The sequence below is a fragment of the Odontesthes bonariensis genome, chromosome 22 (genome assembly GCF_027942865.1).
Source record: "Odontesthes bonariensis isolate fOdoBon6 chromosome 22, fOdoBon6.hap1, whole genome shotgun sequence".
In the NCBI taxonomy this organism is placed as follows: domain Eukaryota; kingdom Metazoa; phylum Chordata; class Actinopteri; order Atheriniformes; family Atherinopsidae; genus Odontesthes; species Odontesthes bonariensis.
Genome location: NC_134527.1, coordinates 30,963,926 through 30,971,591, shown reverse-complemented (window position 1 = coordinate 30,971,591; position 7,666 = coordinate 30,963,926).

The following is a 7,666-nucleotide window of genomic DNA, read 5'->3' as shown; positions in this document are numbered from 1 at the left end:
CGACTTTCGCAGCACCTTCACATGCATTGACCGATTACTCCATGTAAATAGCGACTTTTCCCATGTGCGTTTATAGCAGAAAACAACTACACATTGCCACCATGTTAAACTCACACAATACACCAGTTATCACAACCTAAAACAGTTAAATTATGGCAAAAAAATAGAGGAACTTACATTTGTGTGGTGCTCTCTTTGCTGCTTCTGCCATGTTTAAAAACACTCGAGTTCTCCCGGTAGTCGCGTTGTACTCTGGGAAATATTTCATACCCCTTCGAACGGAGTCTGCCTGGCCGAAGCCCTCCGTTTGAAGGGCTACAAAGCCCTTCCCCTTAGCCCTACCCCTCCGCATTAACGTGAATTGGGACACCCCTACCCCTACACGTGAACGCGCAAAACGGAGGGGAAGGGGTAAGGGGTAGGGCCAAGGGGTGAAATGGGATTGGGCCTAAGACTAAATTAAAAAAAGCTGACGAAATTAACACTGATACATTGTGACATTTTTCACCATTAATTAAGACAGGGAGTAGATACAAGTTGAAGACATGTATCTGCAATTAGTATTTATTTTCCAACGAATGTGGCAATGCGGATGATTATTTCCACAATTTTATGAATTTATAAATCACCATTTATTAAATAAAAAAAACGTTTCTACACTAAAGTTGGTTATTAAATAATTTACCATAGATATGTAGGCTACCCAGACAGACCAGTAGAGCTGACTTATATCTTATAATAATGAATGTACAATAATAAAGATTTCAGCTGCTCAGGTAGCCTGGCCTAAACGACTGCAGGGGGGCCTAAACGACTGCTCCCTGTGGCCTAAACGACTCCGCTGTTGGCCTAAACGACTGCAGGGGGGCCTAAACGACCTGCTCCCAGTTGGAACACACCCTCCGGTCCCCTTTTTTAAAGAGGGGGACCACCACCCCGATCTGCCAGTCCAGAGGCACTGCACCCAATGTCCACGCGATGCTGCAGAGGCGTGTCAACCAAGACAGCCCTACCACATTCAGAGCCTTGAGGAACTTGGGACGGACCTCATCCACCCCCGGGGCCTTGCCACCGAGGAGTTTTTTAACCACCTCGGCAACCTCAGCCCCAGAAATGGGAGGCCCCACGTCCGAGCTCCCGAACTCTGCTTCCTCATCGGAAGGCGTGTCAGTAGGATTGAGGAAGCCCTCGAAGTATTCCCCCCACCGATTCAAGACGTCCTTAGATGAGGTCAGCAGAGCCCCACCCTCACCATACACGGTGTTGACGGTGCACCGCTTCCCCCCCCCCCTGAGCTGCCGGATGGTGGACCAGAAACTCTTCGAGGCCGTCATCATTCTCCATGGCCTCCCCGAACTCCTCCCAAGCCCGAATTTTTGCCTCAGCAACCGCCGATGCTGCATTCTGCTTGGCCTGTCGGTACCCATCAGCTGCTTCCAGAGTACCACTGGCCAAAAAGGCCCAATAGGACTCCTTCTTCAGCTTGACGGCTTCCCTCACCACTGGTGTCCACCAGCGGGTTCGGGGATTGCCACCACGACAGGCACCGACCACCTTACGGCCACAGCTCCGGTCGTCCGCCTCAACAATGGAGGCACGGATTTCCCATTACAAATAGTTACAATTTCTGTTGTTAATAGAAGACAACACCAGATTATTTACATTAAAAAAGTAGACTTAATAAATCAGAAGCAGAATAAAACGTTGGCTGTTTCACAAACCGCTAGCCAAGTTTTCCGCTCTTACCGGCTCCGCGAAGATCCTCGGTTATATGATTTCCCTCCCTTAGTATAAATTTGTTTTATATTTAAATTTGGTCTGGGGGGGTCCTGATTGTTTGGTTGCCAATTTATCCTCATTGCTACGCCGACTGAAGGGGATTTCTTTCAATGAAACAGCTGAGTTATTCCATACATTTTAGCGCGTGGTGGCTACGCTAGCTATCTTCATGTTCCGTATGAAGAAAGCACATTGGGGCGAGCCATCCCGGAACCATAGAGATTGTATTGTAATGCCAGAAATTTGAAAAGAAAATATTTTACAATAGAGTCAATGGAACATTTTCGTATTTTTATTCTAAATTTCTCTCACTTTTTTCGTAAGGTCTCGTACGAACACGCCACGTCAGATTCAACAAACGCTCTTAACTTCGGAAAAAGTGTGTAAACGACCTGCGAAAAAATGATGAATCCCACCTGTGCGTATCTAAGTTCACGTGCACGAGGATAGTAGATTTGCATACTCCACGCCCTAAATTATACTATATAAGGCTGTGCTTCCTCTGTCCTGTGCCAGAAAATGTTGAGTGTTGAGTCATGAGAATGGCATCAAGGCGCAAAAAGACAAACTTTAGGGGCTCTGAGATTGAAGTTCTGCTTTCAGAGATCCAAAAAGGAAAATCTGTCATTTTTAGCAGTGTCAGCAGTGGAATTATGGGACCTGCAAAAGCGAAGAAATGGGAAGCAATTACGAGTGCTGGTAATTCTGTGACACCTGTTGTTGCCTCATCATGATGGCTCTTTGATGGGGCGGTCCATGAGGGGGGTCTTCTGGCACCACACCTTCTGGTCTGCCTGGGCTGGTTCAGGTGGAGACCCTCGTTCATTGCAATATTGCGCCATGAACGAGGTATCTAGACACACCCACCTGGCCTTCAGCTCAGTGCGCTCAGGGGCACGGTGCTTTGATGCGTATATGTGTTTCGTGCTCCAATTATGATTGGCAGTCCAGCCACGGGATGAAAGTCCCTCTTAATCTGTACTTGTTGGACAGCGGTGTATGGGAATTTGATGAACCATGGGTGATAAACTGATGAGAGTTTTGATGACCAAGGGGAGCGCACGACTCACAGAGGACTGGGACACCCCCGATCTGTCTCCAATCTCCCTCTGAAAGGTTCCAGTGGCCAAAAATCCAAGAGTGGTGAGGACCTGGACGTGTGGTGGAATTGGGTTTGATCGGCGTGTTTTTCTCTGGAGTTGTGGCAGCAAGCTGCATATTTGTAGCAGCACAGTCCTTGGGAATCTTAGGCTCTGTTTACATTAATTAATTTCACCATTTCTTCGTGTCGGCGTCTTGCAAACTATTTACATTTACTCACAAAGTTGCTGTCCTCTCAATAAAAGCCTAACTGTTTCTCTGAAACGGGGATCGGCTGATTCGCTAGTCACATGACTAATCAGCCATCACATCACATGATCGCCCTTGCATCTGGAGCATCACTCCCTTCATCACTCAAGTAGTATAAGGTGCAAGCAACCTTCGTAAAAACGTCGATGGGCCGTCTCATTCTTGTTGTTTTCTTTTCCAGCTGTGGACGTAGTCGCTCGGACAGATTTATCGGGGCTGCTCTGGACATTCGAAAGTTCTCGCGCCATTCTTCGGCGACAACAACTTGGTCCACGAAATTGTCCCACCATGCGCTGCTTCTTCCCGGTCTAACCCAAAAGCGGCGCTCCATGTACGGCTTGCACTGCGGATCCTCGTTTCTCACCGTTTACAACTGCTAAAATCAGCATCGTATGCGAATGCTTACGTGGGCTCCGGCGTCTTTGAATCCTTCCACCTATGAAGTCGTATTCCAGTATTTTAATGTAAATGGACAGTGCATCCGCGATAGAAACGATATAGAAACAGATTAGTATAAATGGCACCTAAATCGCGATGTCAGCCATTCGTCTGTCTCCACACGCTCTCTTCCAAGAGACTGATGCACTAAGGCATCCAAAAGTAGCAAGTCAGCCGCTGGTTACACTTCCCATTGACTTTGTTAAATCCAGAGTCAAATTAACCTTCAATTAGTGCACAATTTAAGTTAAACAGAATAATGTCAGCATCATTATGGGGTATAATGTATATATTTATTTATGTTTTCTTCAAAGTAATTAAATATACAATCCATTAGTCAAGCAAACTTGATTTGAATAACAGCGGACTATTTTACGAAACTCCTACGACAGGTCTGGATCACTTGTAAATTCTGTTCGTACCTGAAAGAAAACGTAAAATACGAAAAGATTGGTGAATGCGCAAAGTTTCTTAAATCACTCGTACGGACGATTTAAGAACAAATCTGTGCGTACGAACGGTTCTTGCATGAGGCCCAGTGTGAGCAGTTGGGGCGATTTTCAATCTGGCCGAAATCGGTACCTCATGGAGAACGGCAGTGACAAACAGAGCAGCTAAAATTGTCTAGAACTTGTCACAACCACCGTAATGCTGTGGAAAAATATGACAGAAAAAAAATTCCTCTTTTTTCCCTTTGGTGGTGCGTCACCTGATATGGACAAACCGCCCCTGGGGCCAAGCCCAGCTCCTGAAAAACAAAGACCCAGACTCCTCCATCAGATTGCCAGATGTAGAGATGGGATTTATGGCTCTTTTGGGGGATCCGGCTCTTTATGGCTCATGGTTACTCAAAAGATTTTCTTAGTCCTATTTGACCGTCTCTAGTTACTCCACAAACGCAAAGTCCTGCACACATTTGGGAATGCGGCAGAAATCATACATAAGATGCATAAGTTACATTTAGCTTTGGTATCCCCCTCAGCTGAAAAGTGGTCCCAATATTGCTCCTCTTTCTCTGGCTCATTTCGAAACAAATTTGGCTGCTTCCCTTTCTGTCCCTTTCTGCGAGCAATGAGTGACTGACTGTCTGACTAGATTCCTATATTAATTCAATTCAATTCATTTTTATTTATATAGCGCCAAATACAACAAATGTCATCTCAAGGCACTTAGATAGTAAGTCCAATTCAAGCCAATTGGAATTCAATTAATTAATAATAATCATAATTCATAAAATAATCCAATTCGTTCATATACAGCCAATTCAAAAACAATTTCCTAGCTAAGAAAACCAACAGATTGCACTGAAAACTTTTTTACCACTATTACTTTTTCCTCACGTTCTATGTGTGCGCACGTCGGCGTGGCGCCGCTTAGGCGCTTATTCCCCCCCCCCCCCATACAGAAGTGTCAGTGCTCACTCAGACACTCACTGCTCATGTGAAGGGCACGTGAGAGCTGCCTGCGCCCTACCCCACCTACTCGTAGTTGTCCTATGTGGGGGGAATCCGCAACTAGATGTCCCCTGGGAGCTGCGTGAAACACGCATGACAAGACAAAAAAAAAAAAACGAACGAGAAATAGAACGGCTCCCGCGCCGCCGCGACTCGGCTCCCTTCGTTCATATCAAAGAGCCGTTCAAAAGAACCGGCTCGTTCGCGAACGTCACAACACTAGCCAGATGGAGAAGTGTGATTCATCACTCCAGAGAACGTGTCTCCACTGCTCTAGAGTCCAGTGGCGGCGTGCTTTACACCGCTGCATCCGACGCTTTGCATTGCACTTGGTGATGAATGGCTTGGATGCAACTGCTCGGCCATGGAAACCCATTCCATGAAGCTCTCTACGCACTGTTCTTGAGCTAATCTGAAGGCCACATGAAGTTTGGAGGTCTGCAGCGATTGACACTGCAGAAAGTTGCCAACCTCTATGCACTATGCGCCTCAGCATAGTGCCTGAGTTGATGTCGTTCCCAATCGCTTCCACTTTGTTATGATACCCCTGACAGCTGACTGTGGAATATATAGTAGTGAGGAAATTTCAAGTTATTTTCTTATTACAAAAAATGGAATACTGATGAATAAGATACCTAAGTACAGAAACAGACCCCAACTTAAACAAACATATGACAACACTTTCAGCAGTGTGTGACACTGACTAGTTATCAAACCCTTTTGGCCTGGTGATACACCTACCGTATTTTCCGCACTATAGAGCGCACTGGATTATAAAGCGCACTGTCAATGAATGGTCTATTTTCGATCTTTTTTCATATATAAAGCGCACCGGGCTATAAGGCGCATTAAGCGAAACAAAACAGTGTCGTTGCTGTTACCTGGCAGTTCAGTGATGATTCGAAAACGAAACTTATCAAATCGGCTCGGTGCATGCGCAAAACCACAAAGTAGCAATTCTCGACAAGTAGCACAAATCGACTGAACACCGGCCTTCGTGAAAGCTCGGACCACAGTTGAGACTGATACCTTAGCCCAGGCATCCACGATCCATTGGCAGATAGTAGCGAAAGTCGCCCGGCGCTGTCTCCCTCCCTTAGTGAATATGTGTTCGCCTTCTGTCATCCACTGCTCCCACGCAGCTCGCAGTTTAACTTTGAACACCCTGTTTACACTGATATTCATGTCCCGTGCTAACGCTGTTGCCTTCAGTCGAATAGCGACTGTAGAGACGCTTCTACCCGCTGCTCTCTGTTCAATAACCCACTGTTCAATTTTGTTATTATTATGGTGAATCACAATATATATTACTCCGCTGCGCTCATGACTACTGTAGCCGTAATGCTGCGGTGCGGCTTTGCAGTTTACCAAAGTCTTACTAAAACATTTTGACAGAGCGCCGTGTACCACACAAAATCGCTTGGGGTCCGTAAGCTAACAAGAATAAATCCATATATAAAGCGCTCCGGGTTATAAGGCGCACTTTTGTTTTTTGAGAAAATTATAGGCTTTTAAGTGCGCCTTATAGTGTGGAAAATACTGTACTATTGAAGACAGATGCCAATCTGACCTGTCAAAGTCTTCTAGCTTAAACTGCTCACTGGTTCACTGGACACTATCTCAAATGTTGAACGTGAAATATGTTACAATTTCATGAAAAATTAAATAAGAAAATTGAAAATATTAGCTATGGGGAAGATTTAAGATGGTAAGTTATGTCTTTAGGTTCTGATATCCGGATATGGTGGCCAGCGGGCAAACAGGGGATTCCTGGAGCTGATGGAAGAGTCAAAGATTGAGGCTCTTCACAGCGGATCGAGAAAAATGGGTTGAGTACTGACAGGATTCCAGGTGAGTGACTTCCTTTGAGACGGCTGGGTAACAGGAGTAATAGCTGGCAGCTGACTGGATTCTGAACAGGCTGACCAGGTCACTGTTAGAGACAGGCTTCAACTGAAAGATGTGCAAGGTGGGATGAATTTTCATGGCTGGAAGTAACCTGAGTTTCATCATGGATGGGTTGATGATCTTGATGATATCAAATTGTCCAAGAAATCTAGAAGACAGCTTACTTGAATCAGTTCTCAAGGGAATATGTGTAAAAGATAACCAGACTCTCTGACCTGTGGTGTAGCTGGTGGCCAAAGTCCTGCAACGATCAGTCAATTGTCGGTTTCGCTCAGCTTTTTAAGCTCCTGCCTTTCTCCATCCCCATTCTGGAACGCCCACTTTTTCTGGTTCAGGAGGTCTTTGATGTCACTGGTGATCCATGGTTTGTTATTTGGATAGCACCTTACAGTCCTGACTGGAATCACAGTGTCCCGACAGAAGTTAATGTAGTCTGTGATGGTGCTGACCCTCCTGTCCATGTCAATGTCCATTTCATCTTCCTCCAGCAGTACAGCCCAGTCTGTGACATCAAAGCAGTCTCTCAATGCATCACTCGCCTCTGGTGACCACTTCCTGAAAGATCTGGTAGTAACAGGAAGTCTTTGTACACAAGGTCTGTATGTGGGTTGTAGATAGACCATGCTGTGATCAGATCTACCCAGTGGTGGAAGAGACACTGCCCTGTAAGCCTCCTTCACGTTAGCATAGAACAGATCTAATGTCCTTTCTCCACGTGTTGGACAGTCCACATATTG